Source organism: Nerophis ophidion, linkage group LG06 (genome assembly GCF_033978795.1).
Source record: "Nerophis ophidion isolate RoL-2023_Sa linkage group LG06, RoL_Noph_v1.0, whole genome shotgun sequence".
Taxonomy (NCBI): Eukaryota; Metazoa; Chordata; class Actinopteri; order Syngnathiformes; family Syngnathidae; genus Nerophis; species Nerophis ophidion.
The window spans coordinates 68,777,076-68,801,595 of NC_084616.1; the positions used below are offsets into that span (position 1 = coordinate 68,777,076).

Here is a 24,520-nt window from a genome sequence, read left to right on the forward strand (position 1 = left end):
GTTCAGTCCGTTCTGTCTCGGTTTGGGGACCTTCACATGAGGAATAGTTATACCATACCATACCATACCATACCACCTTTATCACCATACCAACTTTATTTATAAAGCCCCTTAAAAACAGCCACAGTTGAAGAACAAAGGGCTGTAAACCACAAAGAAATACAGGCAAAGGACAGACTAAAAAATAACATTTAAAACAAGTAAAAAACACATTGAAATAGCAAATACAAATTACCCTTACAACAATTTGTTAGATGAAAAGCAGTAAAAAAGTTAAAAACAGTTAAAAAAGTTAAAAGTAAAAAACAGTTTAAAGTCTCATGCTGGGTTAAAAGCCAGTGAATAAAAGTGGGTTTTAAGAAGGGTCTTAAAAAATACCTACGAAGGGGCCTGTCTCACATGGAGAGGGAGATCAGTCCAGAGTTTGGGACCCGCAACAGAGAAGGCTCTGTCCCCTCTGAGCTTGCGCTTTGATTTGGGTACCTCCAGGATCAGCTGATCAGCTGACCCGAGGGGCCGGGTGGGGGGCTTAGAAGTGGAGCAGTTCTGAGAGGTAAAGTGGGGCAAGACCATGTAAGGATTTAAAAACGAGTAAGATTATTTTAAAATGGACTCTAAAAGACACAGGCAGCCAGTGGAGGGAGGCTAAAACAGGAGAAATGTGCTCTCTTTTTCTTGTGTTTGTTAAAAGTCGGGCAGCTGCATTTTGGGCCAGCTGCAGACGTGAGAGAGAGGATTGATTAATACCAAAATACAAAGAGTTACAGTAATCCAGCCGAGATGTAATAAATGCATGGATTACGGTCTCAAACTGTTGCCTAGAAAGGAGGTTTTTAACCTTGGCCAGCTGACGTAAATAAAAAAAAGCTGGCTTTCACCGCTGTTCCAATCTGACGGTCCAATTTAAAATCACTGTCGATACGAAAGCCCAGGTTGGTGACCATGGGCTTAATGTGCAAAGTCAAGGGGCCAAAGTCAACAGGGGGGAGCTCAAAGGTACCACTAGGTCCAAACACTATCACTTCTGTCTTCTTTTCATTGAAATTTAAGAAATTTAGCGCCATCCAGGCCTTGATATCTTCAAGGCAAGCAAGTAGTCGCTGAATTGAAGAGGCATGATTTCTCTTTAACGGAAAATAAATGTGTGTGTCATCGGCATAACAATGAAAACAAATATCATGCTTTCTTAGGATTGAGCACAGTGGAAGTAAATAAATACAAAAGAGCAGTGGTCCTAAAACTGAGCCCTGTGGGACCCCACATGTCAATGGAGCAACAGAGGATTCAAAACCAGTAACATTTACAGAGAAAGTCCTGTTAGTCAAATATGACTTCAGCCAACTCAAAGCAGTACCACAGATGCCCATTTGATGCTGTAGACGGCTAATTAAAATATTATGGTCCACCGTATCAAATGCTGCTGTTAGATCCAGTAAAACTAAAATTAGATGATCACCTAAATCTGTTGCTCTCAGGATGTAATTAAAAACCCTTAGTAATGCTGACTCGGTACTATGGAAGGGTTTAAAACCAGATTGAAATACTTCTTAAACATCACAGTCTTCTAAAAAAGTGATTAACTGGGTAAAAAGAATCTTGTCCAAGATCTTTGAGAGGAAAGGCAGCTAAGAAATGGGTCTAAAATGGGCTAAAACTGAACTGTCAAGACCAGGTTTCTTTAAAAGCGGTTTAAAACATGGGGTGTTTAAAACTGGTAGGAACTACACCAGAAAACAGACTGCTATTTAAAATGTTAAGAACAGGCTCCCCTATGCAAGAAAACATCCATCCATCCATTTTCTACCGCTTATTCCCTTTTGGGGTCGTGGGGGGCGCTGGCGCCTATCTCAGCTACAATCGGGCGGAAGGCGGGGTACACCCTGGACAAGTCGCCACCTCATCGCAGGGCCAACACAGATAGACAGAGAACTTTCACACTCACATTCACACACTAGGGCCAATTTTAGTGTTGCCAATCAACCTATCCCCAGGTGCATGTCTTTGGAAGTGGGAGGAAGCCGGAGTACCCGGAGGGAACCCACGCATTCACGGGGAGAACATGCAAACTCCACACAGAAAGATCCCGAGCCTGGATTTGAACCCAGGACTGCAGGAACTTCGTATTGTGAGGCAGATGCACTAACCCCTCTGCCACCGTGAAGCCCGCAAGAAAACATTTCTTTAAAAAATGTAGGAGGGACAGCATCATGGGGGGAACCTGAGGGCTTCATATGATTCGTTAATTCTTCCAACTGCCGCAGACTCACTTGCTCAAACTGATTAAAGGCCTACTGAAATGAGATTTTCTTATTTAAACAGGGATAGCGGGTCCATTCTATTTGTCATACTTGATCATTTCGCGATATTGCCATATTTTTGCTGAAAGGATTTAGTAGAGAACATCCACGATAAAGTTCGCAACTTTCGGTGCTAAGAGAAATGCCCTGCCTTTACCAGAAGTCGCAGACGATGACGTCACATGTTTGATGGCTCCTCACATATTCACATTGTTTTTAATGGAAGCCTCCAACAAAAAGTGCTATTTGGACCGAGAAAACTACAATTCCCCCATTAATTTGAGGGAGGATGAAAGATTAGTTTTTGAGGATATTGATAGCGACGGACTAGAAAAAAATAAAAAAAAGTAAAAAAAAATAAAAACGCGATTGCATTGGGATGGAATCCAATGTTTTTAGACATAATTACTAAGTTAATTCTGGGAAATCACTTATTTTTCTATTGTGTTGCTGGGGTTTTAGTAAGTTAAATATTACCTGATAGTCGGAGGGGTGTGTCCACGGCCGGATGTTGACTCGCACTGTCTCAGGGGAGTCGACGGCAGCTATGGACGGCACAAGCTCAGCTTTTCTCCGGTAAGAACTGACTTTTTAACCACAATTTTCTCACCGAAACCTGCTGGTTGACATGTGGTCGGGATCCATGTTCTCTTGACCGCGCTCTGATCCATAGGAAAGTTTCACCTCCAGGAATTTTAAACAAGGAATCACCGTGTGTTTGTGTGGCTAAAGGCTAAAGATTCCCACCTCCATCTTTCTACTTTGATTTCTCTAATATTAATTGAACAAATTGCAAAAGATTCAGCAACACAGATGTCCAAAAAACTGTATAATTCTGCCGTTAAAGCAGACGACATTTAGCTGTGTGTGTGCGCAGCGCTCATACTTCCTAAAAACCTGTGACGTCTTGCGTACACGTCATCATTACACGACGTTTCGAAGACGAAACTCCCGGGAAATTTAAAATTGTAATTTAGTAAACTAAAAAGACCGTATTGGCATGTGTTGCAATGGTAATAGTTCCTCATTGATATATAAACTATCAGAATGCGTGGTCGGTAGCAGTGGGTTTCAGTAGGCCTTTAAAAACAGCAGAGTAGTTATGTATCTGGACATTTGAAGTGAAGTGAAGTGCATTATATTTATATAGCGCTTTTCTCTAGTGACTCAAAGCGCTTTACATAGTGAAACCCAATATCTAATTTTTACATTTAAACCAGTGTGGGTGGCACTGAGAGCAGGTGGGTGAAGTGTCTTGCCCAAGGACACTACGACAGTGACTAGGATGGCGGAAACGGGGATCGAACCTGCAACCCTCAAGTTGCTGGCACGGCCACTCTACCAACCGAGCTATTTTTGAATTCCAGTTAAATACCACTAGTCTAAACCTTATAATATGTCTCGCACACTTATATAACACATTTTAAATTTGGCTTTCACATTGCAAAGCAATTACTGGTATACAGTGCACAGTACTGTATCATGTCAACAGAGCCAAACTAAGAGTTCTTTGTTAGAACTTGTACCTTTCTAGCACTTTGTGGTTTAAAGTATGTATCAAAAGAAGTCTTTGTTTCAGAAAATGTGCCTTTTGAGCCTGGCAGTTTAGCGAAAACTATTTGCGCTGGCGTTCCTCTGCAGTGTAGTAACATAGCTCTTCTTACTGCACCTGAGCTCTTCACTGATGCACTGGCTATCTCAAAAATGTTGTCAATGGGTTATACTTGAAAAGCGCCTTTCTACCTTCAAGGTACTCAAAGCGCTTTGACACTATTTCCACATTCACACACACATACACACACTGATGGCGGAAGCTGCCACGCAAGGCGCTAACTACGGCCCACCAGGAGCAAGGGTGAAGTGTCTTGCTCAAGGACACAACGGTTGTGACTTGAGTGGCGGACGCTGGGGATCGAACCAGGAACCCTCAAGTTGCTGGCACGGCTGCTCTACCAACCAAGACTCCATCCAAAGTTTATATTTCACTTACAGGTCTATAGCTTTTATGTTTAATTAAAGTGCTCGGTGGTGATAACTGCGGCATCGCACACTCTAAGCCATGGGTGTCAAACTCTGGAGCTGGCCCACTGCTGTAACACCGCATTCACCGCTAATACTCTTACTTGCCAACCCTCCCGATTTTCCCAGGAGACTCCCGAAGTTCAGTGTCCCTCCCGAATTTCATCCCTGGCAACAATATTGGGGGTGGGCCTTAAAGGCACTGCCTTTGGGGTTCCCTACAACCTGTCGCCACGTCCGCTTTTCAAACAGCGTGCCAGCCCAGTCACATAATATATGCGGCTTATACACACATACACACACACAAGTGAATGGAAGGCATACTTGGTCAACAGCCGTACAGGTCACACTGAGCGTGGCCGTATAAACAACTTTAACACTGTTACAAATATGGACCACACTATGAACCCACACCAAACGAGAATGACACATTTTGGGAGAACACCCGCACTGTAACACAACATAAGCACAACAGAACAAATACCCGCACCCCCTTGCAGCACTAACTCTTCCGGGACGCTACACTATACACCCCCCGCTATCACCAAACCCCGTCCACCTCAACCCCGCCGCCGAAAAGAGGCATTCCATTTTTATTAAAATTTTATTTGATATGCCATTGATATTTTTTAATTATTATTATTATTTGAAACTCGATTTTGCATGTCACTATGAATTTATATACTGTAAGCCTTGCTTGTTCAAGATTCAATGCAAAACTTGTTTGGGTTCCTATTAAAAGGTTAATTTGTTCAACTTCGGCCCGCTGCTTTGTTCGGTTTTAAATTTTGGCCCACTCTGTATTTGAGTTTGACACCCCTGTACTATGCGAAGTACTTGCGGCAGCTTGAGCTTTTTCCATCCTGTAGCTTTATTTTCGCGAATTCGCCAAATAGCTTCAGACGGCTTACAAGTCCTATTGAAAACTTTGTTTCTTTCATTGCCTCCTCCATCCATCCATTTTCTACCGATTATTCCCTTTTGGGGTCGCGGGGGGCGCTGGCCCCTATCTCAGCTACAGTCGGGCGGAAGGCGGGATACACCCTGGACAAGTCGCCACCTCATCGCAGGGCCAACACAGATAGACAGACAACATTCACACTCACATTCACACACTAGGGCCAATTTAGTGTTGCCAATCAACCTATCCCCAGGTGCATGTCTTTGGAAGTGGGAGGAAGCCGGAGTACCCGGAGGGAACCCACGCATTCACGGGGAGAACATGCAAACTCCACACGGAAAGATCCCCAGCCCGGGATTGAACCCCAGACTACTCAGGACCTTCGTATAGTGAGGCAGACGCACTAACCCCTCTTCCACCGTGAAGCCTCATTGCCTCCTTACTATTGCAAATGTTGTGCTGTCCAATAAGGAGGATTGTGTGTCGTTTTCTTGTTTTACAGTCAACTTTGTCCTTGTCCTTGCATCACCGCTTCAGAGTTAATGTTCCTTTCACCCCCTGTGATACTGCAGCATGTATGATGCTTGTGCAGGTATCAGCATATCATGTTTGATGATACAGTCGTGGTCGAAACTTTACATGGTAAATGGGTTGTACTTGTGTAGTGCTTTTCTACCCCTTTTTAAAAGGAGCCCAAAGCGTATTCATACACTTGTAAAGAACATAATGTCATGGCTGTCTTGAGTTTCCAAACATTTCTACAAGTGTTATTTTTTTTGTGATGTGATTGGAGCATATAATTGTTGGTCACAAAAAACATTCATGTAGTTTGGTTATTTTATTAATTTATTATGGGTCTACTGAAAATGTGACCAAATCTGCTGGGTCAAAAGTGAAGTGAATTATATTTATATAGTGCTTTTCTCTAGTGACTCAAAGCGCTTTACATAGTGAAACCCAATATCTAAGTTACATTTAAACCAGTGTGGGTGGCACTGGGAGCAGGTGGGTAAAGTGTCTTGCCCAAGGACACAACGGCAGTGACTAGGATGGCGGAAGCGGGAATCGAACCTGCAACCCTCAAGTTGCTGGCACGGCCACTCTACCAACCGAGCTATGCCACCCCACAAAAGTATCCATACAGCAATGTTAATATTTGGTTCCGTGTCCCTTGGCAAGTTTCACCGCAATAAGGCACTTCTGGCAAGCTTCTAGTTGAATTTTTGACCACTGCTCTTGACAATATTGGTGCAGTTCAGCTAAATGTGTTGGTTTTCTGACATGGACTTGTTTCTTCAGCATTGTCCACACATTTGGGTCAGCACTTTGGGAAGGCAATTCTAAAACCTTAATTCTAGCCTGATTTAGCCATTCCTTTACCACTTTTGACGTGTGTTTGGTCATTGTCCTGTTGGAAAACCAAACTGCGCCCAAGACCCAACCTTCGGGCTGATGATTTTAGGTTGTCCTGAAGAATTTGGAGATAATCCTCCTTTTTCATTGTCCCATTTACTCTCTGTAAAGCACCAGTTCCATTGGCAGCAAAACAGGCCCACAGCATAATATTACTACCACCATGCTTGACGGTAGGGATGATGTTCCTGGGATTAAAAGCCTCACCTTTTCTCCTCCAAACCTATTGCTGGGTATTGTGGCCGAACAGCTCAATACTTGTTTCATCTGACCATAGAATTTTCCTCCAGAAGGGTTTATCTTTGTCCATGTGATTTCAGATGAAACAAAAATTGAGCTGTTTGGCCACAATACCCAGCAATATGTTTGGAGGACAAAAGGTGAGAACTTTAATCCCAGGAACACCAATTCCTACCGACAAGCATGGTGGTGGTAGTATTTCAGTAGACCTATAATAAATTAGTAAAAGAACCAAACTTCATGAATGTTTTTGTGACCAACAAGTATGTGCTCCGATTACTCTATTACAAAAAAGTAAGAGTTGTAGAAATTACTGGAAACTCAAGACAGCCATCACATTATGTTCTTTACAAGTGTATGTAAACTTTTGACCACAACTATATACTCAGGTCAATACAGAAATCATGACAATACTTTTATTAAGTTTGATACATTTTAGATTTTTAGAAAAATAAAACCTAATTTTATCAGAATGATGACCGGAATTTCTGTAAATATATATTTCTAGTAAGTTTGATTGATTGATTGATTGATACTTTTATTAGTAGATTGCACAGTACAATACATATTCCGTACAATTGACCACTAAATGGTAACACCCGAATAAGTTTTTCAACTTGTTTAAGTCGGGGTCCACGTTAATCAATTCATGGTACCAGTACAAGCGGCCACTACTGCAAATAATTATCATTAATGCCAGACGGATCGAGAAGAGAAGATAGTTGAGGATTTCTGGGTAGGTGACTGACACCTTGCGTTTAATTTTGTTGCCCCATTTCTTTCTCCAAGGCGTAGGGCACTATATGGTCAATTGTTCCACACTTACCATCATACTGCTTTACCAAGATAGCATCTAATCCTCTACGAAAGCATAATAAAGACGATTTGTCACAGTCGAATCCTATTTGTTGTTGCCATTCAAACACTACACCTATTCAGCATGGCTGCTGTTGTAACGAGGGCCCAGATGATGTCACTTGATTGAAAACAACTTATTGGGACGGCGTGGCGCAGTGGGGAGAGTGGCCGTGCGCAACCCGAGGGTCCCTGGTTCAATCCCCACCTGGTACCAGCCTCGTCACGTCCGTTGTGTCCTGAGCAAGACACTTCACCCTTGCTCCTGATGGGTGCTGGTTAGCGCCTTGCATGGCAGCTCCCTCCATCAGTGTGTGAATGTGTGTGTGAATGGGTAAATGTGGAAGTAGTGTCAAAGCGCTTTGAGTACCTTGAAGGAAGAAAAGCGCTATACAAGTACAACCCATTTATCATTTATTTATTGATTGTGGTGCCCGCCACAGCAAAGTAAAAGCTGTCACACCTTAATTGTTTTTTTTAACGTGAAAACCAATTCAAGTGATATATTGTGTGAATGGATATTTATAACCTTCCATCCATCTTCTTCCGCTTATCCGAGGTCGGGTCACGGGGGCAACAGCCTAAGCAGGGAAACCCAGACTTCCCTCTCCCCAGCCACTTTGTCCAGCTCTTCCCGGGGATCCCGAGGCGTTCCCAGGCCATAGTCTTCCCAACGTGTCCTGGGTCTTCCCCGTGGCCTCCTACCGGTTGGACATACCCTAAACACCTCCCTAGGGAGGCGTTCGGGTGGCATCCTGACCAGGTGCCCGAACCACCTCATCTGGCTCCTCTCGATGTGAAGGAGCAGCGACTTTACTTTGAGTTCCTCCCGGATGGCAGAGCTTCTCACCCTATCTCTAAGGGAGAGCCCCGCCACACGGTGGAGGAAACTCATTTCGGCCGCTTGTACTCGTGATCTTATCCTTTCGGTCATGACCCAAAGCTCATGACCATAGGTGAGGATGGGAACGTAGATCGACCGGTAAATTGAGAGCTTTGCCTTCCTTCTTCACCACAACGGATCGGTACAACGTCCGCATTACTGAAGACGCCGCACCGATCCGCCTGTCGATCTCACGATCCACTCTTCCCTCACTCGTGAACAAGACTCCTAAGTACTTGAACTCCTCCACTTGGGGCAGGGTCTCCTCCCCAACCCGGAGATGGCATTCCACCCTTTTCCGGGCGAGAACCATGGACTTTATAACCTATTATTGAGAAATCAAATCTACTTCTAAAACACTTAAAAAATGCATTTAAAAACCCCCAACAATACTTAATTTAAGTTCCGTAACCTATATAATAACCAAGCTGCAGCGACATTGTTATTGCAAGAGCGAATATCGAGGAACTCTTTTTCTAGCGTACTAACACATCGGCGTGCTTCAGTATTAGCCCTAAAAGCTAACTACGGCAAAAGATAAGCTAGGTTCTACGTCAGCACCCGAATAGTGTTTGAATTTGTAATAAACCAACCCAATGCAAGAGGACAATAACCTGTACTGACTGAAAAACTAGTACAATCGTATCACAGTATGTGTAAAGCATCAGCCCACATTTCATGTTTTGTTTTTACACCGCTAGCTCGACAGTGTGCTGCATGTATCATGAACAATAGTATAGTGACTTACTCAATGGACAGCCTTTTAACAAGACTCAATAAACTAATTAAGGTGTTTGGCTGTTTTTTTAAAGGGCTTTATAGGCAGAATTGAATAGCTCTCATAGGCTTCATTGTAAGATGACTTTTGATCACATTTATTTTACTGTTTAGAATGCATTTAAAAATAAAAACTCCATCGTCGTGCCCTTTAGTTCATGGGTGTCAAACTCTGGCCCGCGGGCCAAATTTGGCCCACCGTGTAATTTCATTTGGCCCTTGAGGCAATATCAAATTAACATTAGAGCTGGCCCGCCGCTGTAACACCGCATTCACCACTAATAATCAACTCTCCCGATTTTCCCGGGAGACTCCCCAAGTTCAGTGCCCCTCCCGAATTTCCACCCGGACAATAATATTGGGGGCGGGCCGTAAAAGCACTGTCTTTGGCGTTCTCTACATGTCGCCACGTCCGCTTTTCCTCTATACAAACATCGTGCCGGCCCACTAACATAACATATGCGGCTCATACACACACACAAGTGTATGCAAGGCATACTTGGTCAACAGCCATACAGGTCACACTGAGGGTGGCCGTATAAACGACTTTAACACTGTTACAAATATACGACACACTGTGAACCCACAGAAAACAAGAATGACAAACACATTTCGGGAGAACACCCGCACCTTAACACAACATAAACACAACTGAACAAATACCCAGAACCTAACTCTTCTGGGACGCTACAATATACACCCCCGTTACCACCAAACCCTGCCCGAACTCAAACCCGCCGCCTACAAGAGGCATTCAATTTGTATTTTTATTTTATTTGATATGCCGTTGATATTTTTTTATTATTATTATTTAAAACTCGATTTTGCATGTCACTATAGTTATATAAGCCTTGCTTGGTCAATATTCAATGCAAAACTTCTTTGGGTCCCTATTAAAGGATTAATTTGTTCAACCTCGGCCCGCGGCTTCGTTCAGTTTAAAATTTTGGCCCACTCTGTATTTGAGTTTGACACCCCCGCTTTAGTTCGCAACCATCGTTCATACTGATGTTGAAAAAAAGTGCAGTTCCCCTTTAAATGTATAAAATTATTTCAGCCTGTTATAAAGAAAATATTGGCCACACCCCCATCTTCTGCATCCATTTGGACCAGGGGTGCCCACACTTTTTCTGCAGGCGAGCTACTTTTCAATTGACCAACTCGAGGGGATCTACCTCATTTATATATATCATTTATATTTATTTATTTATGAAAGAGACATTTTTGTAAACAAGTTAAATGTGTTTAATGATAATACAAGCATGTGTAACACATATAGATGTCTTTCTTTCACGAAGACAAGAATATAAGTTGGTGTATTACCTGATTCTGATGACTTGCATTGATTGGAATCAGACAGTAATGATAACGCCCACATTTTCAAATGGAGGAGAAAAAAAGTTGTTCTTTCTGTACAATACCACATGAAAGTGGTTGGTTTTTGGCATCTAATTCATCCAGCTTCCATACACTTTACAAGAAAAACATTGGCGGCAAATTCCGTAGCTTGCTTGATTGACATTCACGGCACCCGAGGGTCTTGTGAGATGACGCTGGCTGCTGCCAGTTCATTATTATGAAAAAATGACAGAGAGGAAGGCGAGAAACACTTTTTATTTCAACAGACTTTCGCGCCGTCCCTTCCGTCAAAACTCTAAAGGCCGACTGCACATTTCCTATCTTCACAATAAAAGGCCTGCTTCATGCTGCCTGCGTTAACAAAATAAGAGTCTCGGAAAGCTGATGTGCACGCCAGCTTTCTGAGGGATCGCTTGTGCACGCCAGTTTTCCGAGACTCTGTATTTAGTTAGCGCAGGCAGCATGAAGCAGGGCTTTTATTGTGAAGATAGGAAATGTGCAGTCGGCCTTTAGAGTTTTGACGGAAGGTACGGCGCGAGAGTCTGTTGAAATAAAAAGTGTTTCTCGCCTTCCTCTCGGTCATATTTTAATAATAATGATCTTGCAGCAGCCAGCGTCATCTCACAAGACCCTCCGGTACCGTGAATGTCATTTAAGTGACGTCTTGGTGAAGATTGATGATCACTAATTTTTAGGTCTATTTTTTTTAAAAGCCTGGCTCGAGATCGACTGACACACCCCCCGCGGTCGACTGGTAGCTCGCGATCAACGTAATGGGCACCCCTGATTTGGACAATAAGTGGGTAAAATAAAGCAAATGCAATATCAATTCAATTTGCTCTTAATCACAGAACTTGTAGCTAAAGCAAGCAGGAAATGGGCTAAAATGACCTCAGTCATTTCGACCGCAACCCAATTAGGCGAGCCGATTCCAGCTCTGTGTTAACGGGTATGTTCCCTCCCTAACACTGACCATTACAGCAATTATTGGAATGAGCTGTCGTTAATGATATTACTGCCCATTGTTACGTTTTGTCTCTGTCAGAAGGTCCGCGTTTGCTTACAAAGTTGATGTACATCGACAGACGACGTTCATCAGCCACAGTCCATGTTTCCTTGCTTAAAGGCCTACTGAAATGAGATTTTCTTATTCAAACGGGGATAGCGGGTCCATTCTATGTGTCATACTTGATCATTTTGCGATAGTTTTGCTGAAAGGATTTAGTAGAGAACATCGACAATAAAGTTCGCAACTTTTTGTCGCTAATAAAAAAGCCTTGCCTGTACCGGAAGTAGCAGTCGATGCGCACGTGATGTCACGGGTGTGAGAGCTCCTCACATCCTCACATTGTTTATAATGTGAGCCACCAGCAGTAATAGCAATTCGGACCGCGACGATAAAGTTCGCAACTTTTTGTCGCTAATAAAAAAGCCTTGCCTGTACCGGAAGTAGCAGTCGATGTGCACGTGATGTCACGGGTGTGAGAGCTCCTCACATCCTCACATTGTTTATAATGTGAGCCACCAGCAGTAATAGCAATTCGGACCGAGAAAACGACGATTTCCTCATTAATTTGAGCGAGGATGAAAGATTCGTGGATGAGGAAAGTTAAGAGTGAAGCACTAAAAAAAGAAAAAAGAAAGAAAAGGCGACGGCTCCAGGCGGCGGCAGTGGGAGCGTTTCAGATGTAATTAGACACATTTACTAGGAGAATTCTGGAAAATCCCTTATTTACTTATTGTATTAATAGTATTTTAGTGAGATTATAAAGTCATACCTGAAAGTCAAATAGCTGCGGTGAATGCCAGTGTCTCTGAGAGAAGCCGAGGAGCCAAGATCACAGCCAATATCACAATTTTCCCATCCAAAAACTTGCTGGTTAACGTAGAGAAACATGTTCGCTTGACCGCTCTGTGTTAAAGCTTCACAACAAACAAGGAAACACTGGCTGTATTTTGGTTGCAATCCACCGCTTTCCACCAACAGTATTCTTATTTGACGTCTCCATTATTAATTGAACAAATTGCAAAAGATTCAGCAACACAAATGTCCAAAATACTGTGTAATTATGCGATGAAAAGAGACGACTTTTAGCCGTAAGTGGTGCTGGGCTGAAATTTCCCCTCCAACCAATAACGTCACAAACACGCGTCATCATTCCGCGACGTTTTCAACAGGAAACTCCGCAGGAAATTTAAAATTGTAATTTAGTAAACTAACCCGGCCGTATTGGCATGTGTTGCAATGTTAAGATTTCATCATTGATATATAAACTATCAGACTGCGTGGTGGGTCGTAGTGGGTTTCAGTAGGCCTTTAAATTAACCATTTTGTAGAAAACAGACCAGATCGATGTTTATTGTGTGCTCTTTGGCATTATTGCGTTCAACTGCCAAAACCTTACAAATTAAATTTAATTGAAAAAAAAACATCACCATGTATTTGTATATAAATATGAATGGTTTGATATAAAATTATTTTGTTAACAACCTTTTTTGCATGACGATAACCTGACAATGATGAGCTAAACATGGCTCTTTGATTACTAAAACATGACAAGACCTGTGCAAGTTTCTCTTAACGAGATGAGCACAGGATGAAAATGTTTGTGGGCGCTCTGTCGGAAGTTCAAAATGCACAATGCTTCTGCTTATTGAGTATGTAATCTGTCTGTGGAAAGCTAAAAGATATCACGTTGGTGTCAACGTGCGTATCATTCTTGTTTGGTCCCGCCTACCACCTGCACAATGCACTATGGCAACAGCGTCAAGAGAGGGGCTTGGCATTCGGAAACAATAAAAGTATCCATTTCAATATAATCCATCATTTACAAAAACAGAATGTATAGTAAAAAAATCCACTTTCTTCTGTTGATTTAATCTTAAATACATAAAGTATGAATGTTATAGAGCAGCGGTTCCTCAAAAAGGGGGTACGCGTACCCCTGGGGGTACTTGAAGGTATGCCAAGGAGTACGTGAGATTTTTTTTTAATATTCTAAAAATAGAAACAATTCAAAAACTGTTTTATAAATATATTTCTTGAATAATACCTCAACAAAATATGAATGTAAATTCATAAACTGTAAAAAGAAATGCAACAATGCAATATTCAGTGTAGACAGCTAGATTGTTTGTGGACATGTTCCATATATGTTGATGTTAAAGATTTCTTTTTTTTTTGTGAAGAAATGTTTAGAATTAGCTAGCATTTTGCCTTTAGCAGGAACTTCAAAAGAAACTTTCCTACTTATATTTATTTATTTATTTAAATACAGCACCACCCTGTGTTTCCACCAAAAACTAGATTTAGGCTAAGTTCACTGCATATGTCAGCAGCTAAATTAAAAGCCTTTATAATCCGCTTTGAAATGGTTGTATTGTTTTTTTTATAAACCAAATACATATTGTGATATTTTTTTCTATTGCAAGAGACTTCAATATATATCGCAATATACATCTATGACATATTGCCCATCCCTAGTGAGAGTAGGAACATAGATTGACCGATTGCCTTTGGCTCAGCTCTCTCTTTACCACGACGTAAATTTGGGTGTAGAATAACAAATTAAAATAAATCCAACATTTAAATCAAAATTCCTGCCTCAGTGACACCAAAATAAGTTTTCTTCAAAATAGTTGAGATACATTGGGAGAAAAAAATCCCTGATTCCAAGTCCAGTTGGTCAGAATGTACTAGCATCTACCGGTGCAATCTGACACAAGATCCACGTTAAATTAAAGTACAATGATTGTCACACACACACTAGGTGTGGTGAAATTTGTCCTCTGCATTTGACCCAACCCCCTGATCGCCCCCTGTGAAGTGAGGGGAGCAGTGGGCAGCAGTGGTGCCGCGGCCGGGAATCATTTATGGTGATTTAACCCCCAATTCCAACCCTTGATGCTGAGTGCTAAGCAGGGAAGCAATTGGTCCCATTTTTATAGTCTTTGTTATGACTCGGCCGGGGTTTGAACTTACAACCTACCGATCTCAGGGCGGACACTTTAACCACTAGGCCACTGAGTAGGTACTGCAGGATATAAGAGTACTGCACCTTTAAGACATTTGTGAAGTGTGATTGTGGAAGCGCTGTCACGTGACCAACACTGGCATCAAGTCAATGCGTTATTTATAAACTTTCAGAGACTTTGGAACTAAATATAGATCTACTTGTGAAACAAAGCCAGGCGCTGACATTCCCAGTTTGCAACAATTTCCCCGCGCAGTCAGCATGCACTTGCATTGCATCTGGAGATGGTGGGTACACACGTGTTTCCTATAAAAATGAAATGTTTGTGGGTTGGTCACAGAGGAGATTTCATTCTTTGGATTCCAAAGAAAGGAGAAGAACATGACAACGGTACTTGTTATGCTTCATTTCTGAATGATGCAAGTGTTATAGTTGATATACTGTATGTTAAGTATATCTTTTCAAAATCTTACTGTACCCCAGAAGTATCCAAACGTTTTCCACTGATGGCTGCATACAAACAGACACTTTGATATGTATTTCATTTTTTGTAAAACAAGTTACACAGCATATCCCTGCAACCACCGGGGTTACACTATTCAACCACCCGTGAATAGTGAAAAAAACGCAAGTAAATGAGAAGAAGCTCATAAAAGTGGTGCTGCATTTAGGCGCCACTGTACGCTACACTGGCTCGCTCCTCCCCCTCCAAACCCTCCTGCTAGCTCGACGTTGACGTTCTCCTCTGATTTGGGATCAACATTTGCAAGAAAAGGAACTGGTGGAATTATTAGATTAGATTCAGCGCCAATAATCCTCCCTTTTAAGCCTTAAATATGCCTCAAAAACATACTAAACACATTTGAACGTATTCTTAATCATATAGATTATGCCCTGCCCCAAGTGGAGGAGTTCAAGTACCTAGGAGTCTTGTTCACGAGTGGGGGAAGAGTGGATCGTGAGATCGACAGGCGGATCAGTGCGGCGTCTTCAGTAATGCGGACGTTGTATCGATCCGTTGTGGTGAAGAAGGAGCTGAGCCGGAGGGCAAAGCTCTCAATTTACCGGTCGATCTATGTTCCCATCCTCACCTATGGTCATGAGCTTTGGGTCATGACCGAAAGAATAAGATCACGGGTACAAGCGGCCGAAATGAGTTTCCTCCGCCGGGTGGCGGGGCTCTCCCTTAGAGATAGGGTGAGAAGCTCTGCCATCCGGGAGGAGCTCAAAGTAAAGCCGCTGCTCCTCCACATCGAGAGGAGCCAGATGAGGTGGTTCGGGCATGTGGTCAGGATGCCACCCGAACGCCTCCCTAGGGATGTGTTTAGGGCACGTCCAGCTGGTAGGAGGCCACGGGGAAGACCCAGGACACGTTGGGAAGACTATGTCTCCCGGCTGGCCTGGGAACGCCTCGGGATCCCCCGGGAAGAGCTAGTCGAAGTGGCTGGAGATGGGGAAGTCTGGGCTTCCCTGCTTAGGCTGCTGCCCCCGCGACCCGACCTCGGATAAGCGCAAGATGATGGATGGATGGATGGATGGATGGATAGATTATAATACAATAATTTCAAAACACGTTGCTCCTCCTTTAGCTGCTGACATATGACCCTACAATACTTATAGATACAATTAGGGATGTCACGGTATAAAAGTTACTTATAGTGACCAAAAATATCACGGTTGTCATTATTATCACGGACTTTGTAAATGGCCTCAAATTTTTCAAAAAGTACTTATTCTGAAATCTTTTAACCAGGTTTTACTTTTAAAAAACACAAACAACTAATTCAAAAATAAATGTACGGATTTTGCAAGATGGGACCTGATGACCATAAGACGTAACTGCACCTTTTGTTCATAAATATAAAAGTAGTTTTCATGTAAGAGCTCTAGTCTTATAAATAGGGCTACACGGTTATGGTCAAAATAATAATCAAGATTATTTTGATCAATATTGAAGTCAATCCATCCATCCATTTTCTACCGCTTATTCCCTTTTATGGGGTCGCTGGCGCCTATCTCAGCTACAATCGGGCGGAAGGCAGGGTACACCCTGGACAAGTCGCCACCTCATCGCTGGGCCAACACAGATAGACAGACAACATTCACACTCACATTCACACACTAGGGCCAATTTAGTGTTGCCAATCAACCTATCCCCAGGTGCATGTCTTTGGAAGTGGGAGGAAGCCGGAGTACCCGGAGGGAACCCACGCATTCACGGGGAGAACATGCAAACTCCACACAGAAAGATCCCGAGCCTGGATTTGAACCCAGGACTGCAGGACCTTCATATTGTGAGGCAGACGCACTAACCACTCTTCCACCGTGAAGCCCAATATTGAAATCACGATTCTTAATTACGATTATTCATTATGTTATGTAAAACAGTGTTGGGATGGGGCATGAATGCGACGCCATCATGTAATTTGTAATATTTAATAAAAAGTCTATGGATAAAGGTTATATATTTTAATACAAATATTTGTGTTTTTGTTCATCAATATTATCAACGTGCCAGTTTTTTCTCATGACATGATGCCTTTATCTCTATTTTTACATTTCGATAGAGAGAAAATTTGTTGTTTTTTGCATGCCCTAAATGTATCAGGACAGATCCATTAGGAGTTTGGGTAGGAATACATCTAATAGGAATAAACTATACACCATTAAACATTAACAAAATGCTGTGTCACATGAATGTTTTTTTTAAAGTAATACATTCATCAAATGACAAAAAAAGACATGTAAAAAACATGGTGTTTACTTTTTGATCTCGATTTAAAGCACAAAGCAGTTTGGATAATGAAGATGAAGTCAAATAAACACACGTTGTACTTCTCTAACAACACCATGTGGTGTAGGGCAATAGTTCGACCAACAAAAATAAACAAGAGTGATACCTCACACATGTAATACACCAGGGGTCGGGAACCTTTTTGGCTGAGAGAGCCATGATAGCCAAAAATTTTAAAATGTATTTCTGTGAGAGCCATATAACATTTTTTAACACTGAATACAACTAAATGCGTGCATTTGTAAGTAAGACCAACATTTTTAGAGTATAATAAGTCTCTTATTCTTTTCAATAACATTGTTATTCTGAAGCTAACCAATAATAAATAAAATACTTCTTAATTCGACTTCTTGAACTGGTGGGGTAGAAAACGGATGGTTGGATTAAAATGCATGAGATTGTTTTATATTTTCAATGTTGTTTTTAACACTTTAACACGTACCATGCATTGATTTACGTGGACCCCGACTTAAACAAGTTGAAAAACTTATTCGAGTGTTACTATTTAGTGGTCAATTGTACGGAATATGTACTGTACTGTCCATCCATACATCCATTTTCTACCGCTTGTCCCTTACGGAGTCGCGGGGGGCGCTGGCGCCTATCTCAGCTTCAATCGGGCGGAAGGCGGGGTACACCCTGGACAAGTCGCCACCTCATCGCAGGGCCAACACAGATAGACAGACAACATTCACACTCACATTCACACACTAGGGCCAATTTAGTGTTGCCAATCAACCTATCCCCAGGTGCATGTCTTTGGAAGTGGGAGGAAGCCGGAGTACCCGGAGGGAACCCACGCATTCACGGGGAGAACATGCAAACTCCACACAAAAAGATCCCGAGCCTGGATTTGAACCCAGGACTGCAGGAACTTCGTATTGTGAGGCAGACACTGTACTGTACTGTGCAATCTACTAATAAAAGTTTCAATCAATCAATCAAAATTGTGATTTCCAGCGGAATTATTCATTACTTATCGTGTTAAGCAATGTCAGCTAAGATTTATCTGAGAGCCAGATGCAGTCATCAAAAGAGCCACATCTGGCTCGAGAGCCATAGGTTCCCTACCTCTGTAATACACAATTGTTGTGCCTGATTGACAACTCAGCGTGTTGCCACTTCACAGTCTGCATCCAATTAGACGAGATGACAAAAATTTGTAGTTAATGTTGTTGTTATTGGAACCCAGACAAATAAAGGACATGTAACTATTACAGTAGACAAACTGCAAGACTTTATATACAAGTTGTGGTTTTCTACACATCGCCCGCTGCATGGTAATTTTCAGTCATGACAGCTGTGTGAATGACGCTACGCTGAAAAAATGCAAGCAACATCAAATATTTTTCTCCTCCGCTGCATACTTTTTGTGTGGGACAAATGCTTCTGTCTCCAATATTGTCCACGCTTGTGGCCATCTAACAGCAGTGCACTCCTAAAGTCTTAAATCACGCCGGGACCCACAGAAGTGAAGCGAGTGAAATGACGTAAAACGAAGCGATCGGCTCCCTTTACTCAAAGGGAAAATCTCCGGAGGAGGGACTGTGTAGTTAAATGATAAATAGGTTGTACTTGTATAGCGCTTTTCTACCTTCAAGGTACTCAAAGCGCTTTGACACTACTTCCACATTTACCCACACATTCACACACTGATGGAGGGAGCTGCCATGCAAGGCGCTAGCCAGCACCCATCAGGAGCAAGGGTGAAGTGTCTTGCTCAGGACACAACGGAGGTGACAAGGCTGGTACCAGGTGGGGATTGAACCAGGGACCCTCTTGTTGCGCACGTCCACTCTTCCACTGCGCCACGACATTCCTGTTTTCGGAAGCCAAATGGCACTAATGCGCATGGAAGTAAGCAATGTTGCCTTAAATTGACTGATAAATGACGGTTTCTCTGTAATTAAAAATTCAAACGGTATTACTAACCGTCTGGAATTTTACCGCAGTTTATCATTATACCGTTTACCGTAACAGCCCTGGAGACAATACATTTATATAACAGATTTGTATAATACCTTCACCCTCCGTAGAGTAAATAATCAAAAAATCCCACAATATAGGATTATTTGAGACCTTCAATTAGTTTATTTATAAAAGGTAAAACTGCATTATAAACTACTCTGGACATGGGCTGTAATAATGTGTTACTGTAGCAGATGGTCCAAAGTATGACCGCACAATAAACGTAAACGTAAAATAAAATTCTCTACTTTTTAAATTGTAATTTTAACGTCTGGGCTGCGGCTATTGAACTGCAGCAACACTGATACTTTGCAGGAACACTTTTACGTCCGTTAAAATAACCTTACGGCAAGAATTTGGATGTAAACAATGTCGCAACACTGGAAGCTAAACCAAAATAATCTAAAGACGAATTGGTGCCATAAAGAGAAAATAGGAACTCCTTTGTTTGGAATAAATAGTCAGACATGGACTATACAACGGTAGTCTAATCTGCAAAACAACTATCATCTGGAACACATCTATTCTTTTTGATTCCACTTAGCCACACAACATAAAGAATAGTACATAGACAAAGGAGAAAAGATAACAAACATTAACATTCATTTTGTGTGTTATTTAATTTCTTTAAAAAAATAATGTATCTATCTAGCTGTAACAAAAACAGTGTTATTAATAACTGAGGAATGGCAAGTATGTTGCTAGGGCGGGAAAGCCACTCATAGAAGGTGAATTCATTAAAAAGTGCATGTTAGATTTTTTTAAGAAATCTTTTTTTGCGGCCCAGGCTCACCCAGTTTCTGAATCCAGTGGCCCCGAGGTAAATTGAGTTTGAGACCCATGGTGTAAAGCATGTTTAGCTATTCCTCCAGTGATAAAGCTACTTGTGAAAAAAAAGTGGTTTATTTGCCGCTATGGAGAGGAAGAAAAAGCTGCTCGCCATATAGATGGAGAAACTTTAGCTTCACTCGCTAGCCCTCATTCATTGCATTGCAGACGTGTTGTAGTCCCCAACCTGTATCGGTTGGGGACATCTCTACGCTGCTGATCCGCCTCCGCTTGAGATGGTTTCCTGTGGACGGGACTCTCGCTGCTGTCTTGGATCCGCTTGAACTGAACTCTCGTGGCTGTGTTGGAGCCACTATGGATTGAACTTTCACAGTATCATGTTAGACCCGCTCGACATCCATTGCTTTCGGTCCCCTAGAGGGGGGGGGGGGTTGCCCAAATCTGAGGTCTTCTCCAAGGTTTCTCATAGTCAGCATTGTCACTGGCGTCCCACTGGATGTGAATTCTCCCTGCCCACTGGGTGTGAGTTTTCCTTGCCCTTTTGTGGGTTCTTCCGAGGATGTTGTAGTCGTAATGATTTGTGCAGTCCTTTGAGACATTTGTGATTTGGGGCTATATAAATAAACATTGATTGATTGATTGATTGATAGTCTGTATCAGCTCAACACTCTCGATGTGTCAAAATGCATTGTCACGATAGGTCATTTGAATTGAAATATCTATGGGAGACCAAATTTATATCATTTCTATTCCATATCATCTAACACTACTCACCACCAGTGATAATACACAACATAAGCATAAACACCGTTGAGAACTCAACATTCTAAAACCTACGGACATAACATTGTTGATATGTGCGTTAGTGAGCACTTATCCTATTCTAAGATAATCCCTCCACCTCACAGCTGCGGTCTATCAAGATGCTCATTAGACAACAATATTATTAAACAGATGTGCTTTAGGCTGGCCACTACAAGATGTGCAGATTTACCACACAGCAAAATGCCACAGATGTTGCAAGTGCGGAGGGAGAGTAAAAAAGGCATGCTGACGGCACGAATGTCCACCAAAGCTGTCTCCAAAAGCGTTTCAGAGGAGTCGGCAGAACATCCAACAGGCCTCACGACCGCAGACTACACGTAATTAACCCAACATAAGATCTCAACATTCAGCATCTTCACCTCGAAGATGGTCTGAGACCAGTAGTCAACGTCACCTAAACAGCTGCTGCATCAATTACTTAGATTACAGTTGGTACAAAATGCCGCTGCAGAAAGTTTGATCACATTACGCCTGTACTGGCTCACCTGCACTGGCTTCCTGTGCACTTAAGATGTGACTTTAAGGTTTTACTACTTACGTATAAAATACTACACGGTCTAGCTCCATCCTATCTTGCCGATTGTATTGTACCATATGTCCCGGCAAGAAATCTGCGTTCAAAGGACTCCGGCTTATTAGTGATTCCCAAAGCCCAAAAAAAGTCTGCGGGCTGTAGAGCATATTCATTTCGGGCTCCAGTACTCTGGAATGCCCTCCCGGTAACAGTTCAAGATGCCACCTCAGTAGAAGCATTTAAGTCTCACCTTAAAACTCATTTGTATACTCTAGCCTTTAAATAGACTCCCTTTTTAGACCAGTTGATCTGCCGTTTCTTTTCTTTTTCTCCTATGTCCCACTCTCCCTTGTGGAGGGGGTCCGGTCCGATCCGGTGGCCATGTACTGCTTGCCTGTGTATCGGCTGGGGACATCTCTGCGCTGCTGATCCGCCTCCGCTTGGGATGGTTTCCTGCTGGCTCCGCTGTGAGCGGGACTCTCGCTGCTGTGTTGGATCCGCTTTGGACTGGACTCTCGCGGCTGTGTTGGATCCGTTATGGATTGAACTTTCACAGTATCATGTTAGACCCGCTCGACATCCTCTCCAAGGTTCTCATAGTCATCATTGTCACCGACGTCCCACTGGGTGTGAGTTTTCCTTGCCCTTATGTGGGCCTACCGAGGATGTGGTAGTGGTTTGTGCAGCCCTTTGAGACACTAGTGATTTAGGGCTATATAAGTAAACATTGATTGATTGATTGATCTCAGTTCATCTGCGTGCTTGGCATACTCCTTGGGGTCTGGAGGAATTGTCTGTATTGTTGGTGGGGCTATGGCAGGGGCAGACTTATGTTATGTAGCACGAACACACGTGCATTTTATTGATGGCCTTTTGAGATCCTGTGACGTGATCCTGAGGCCCATTGTGCCATTCATTAACGACCATAACCTCATGTTGCAGCACTTCAATGCACAAACCCAAGGATTTGGACACAATTCCTAGAAGCTGAAAACATGCAAGTTCATGCCTGCATGATCAGCACATGTCACAATCATTGGTACTTTTACTTTAACTTTAACATGTTTGGGATGCTCTGGATCGGTGCATCATCCTACTTTGTCGTGTTATATTCTTATTTTACTGTTATATTTTTATTCCCATTGCTGCTTTTTATTTTTTATTCTTATTAAATGATAAATGATAAATGGGTTGTACTTGTATAGCGCTTTTCTACCTTCAAGGTACTCAAAGCACTTTGACACTACTTCCACATTTACCCAATCACACACACTTTCACACACTGATGGAGGGAGCTGCCATTCAAGGCGCCAACCAGCACCCATCAGGAGCAAGGGTGAAGTGTCTTGCTCAGGACACAACGGACGTGACGAGGTTGGTACCAGGTGGGAATTGAACCAGGGACGCTCGGGTTGCGCACGGCCACTCTCCCCACTGCGCCACGCCGTCCCTATTATTGTAATATTTCTCTATTTTGTCTCCATTTAAATCCCCATTATTTAGTTTTTACTTTTTTTAAATTGATCTCAACTCCGTACACTGCTGCTGGAATTTTATAAAGTACTATCTATCCATCTATTGGACAAGGTGTTCTACATCCGGCAACTTTACACAGCCATTGAAGTGGAATGGAGCTACCTAATCAACTCAATGCCAAGAAGGTGTGTTGCACTGCATGAGGCAAATGGTTGTCACACCAGATACTAGGAATGAATGATTATGGCAAAAATAATAATCAGGACTATCTTGATTGATATTGAAATCACCATTAATAACACAGTTATTCATTGATTTGACAACATAAGTATTTCTTTTGGCACCAAAACTCAACTTTAAGTATAATTTTAAAAACAACAGACAACAAATAAACAATAACAAATAAGATAATAATATTAGTAACAACAATATATTAATAACAATATCAACATTAAAAGAAATGTGTTTTGTGTATATATATATTTATATATATATACGTATATATATATATATATATATATATATATATATATATATATATATATATATATATATATAGACACACACACACACACACAGTACAGGAAAAAAGTGAAATGGTTTTAACTTCACAGGTGTGCTTGAAGCTCATCGAGAGAATGCCAAGAGTGTGCAAGAAGCAGTAATCAGAGCAAAGGGTGGCTATTTTGAAGAAACTAGAATATAAAACATGTTTTCAGTTATAAACAAAAACGTGTCTATCTTCAGTGGTGTTGGGTTGGTTACTGAAAACCAGAAACTAGTTACAGTTAGTTACTTTATTTCAAAAGTAACTCAGTAATTTACACCAAAAAGTAATGCGTTATTGTGAAAAGTAAATATTTAGTTATTTTTCTACTTTTTATAGGGCTCCCATTAATGCCCTTTTAGCCTTCATTTCAGTACTGTTAATGCACTGGGGAATAATACAATCTGTTGATCAGCTTGACATGCATTTGCATCACTGAACTCTGCTAAGCAATGTGGTCTACATTCAAACCCCGTTTCCATATGAGTTGGGAAATTGTGTTAAGTGTAAATATAAACGGAGTGCAATGATTTTCAAATCATTTCCAACCCATATTCAATTGAATAGATAGATAGATAGATAGATAGTACTTTATTGATTCCTTCATGAGAGTTCCTTGAGGAAAATTAAAACTGTATGAATATGCTACAAAGACAACATATTTGATGTTCAAACTGATAAACATTTTTTTTTTTGCAAATAATCATTAACCTTAGAATTTGAAGCCAGCAACACGTGACAAAAAAGTTGGGAAAGGTGGCAATAAATACTGATAAAGTTGAGGAATGCTCATCAAACACTTATTTGGAACATCCCAAAGGTGTGCAGGTTAATTGGGAACAGGTAGGTGCCATGATTGGGTATAAAAACAGCTTCCCAAAAAATGCTC

At 41.8% G+C, this 24,520-nt stretch overlaps 1 protein-coding gene across 4 annotated transcripts in view; it reads right to left on the bottom strand.

Moving 5' to 3' along the window:
- hecw2b (HECT, C2 and WW domain containing E3 ubiquitin protein ligase 2b) overlaps positions 1–24,520 on the bottom strand; it is a 119,151-nt gene that overhangs the window by 83,886 nt on the left and 10,745 nt on the right. Inside the window, exon 2 of one of the 4 annotated variants that reach the window (XM_061904717.1) lies at positions 14,919–15,024. The exons of the other annotated variants lie outside the window; for them this stretch is intronic. The gene's annotated coding sequence lies outside the window, so the exon portion shown is untranslated. The remainder of the gene's footprint in view (positions 1–14,918; positions 15,025–24,520) is intronic. 4 annotated transcript variants of the gene reach the window in all.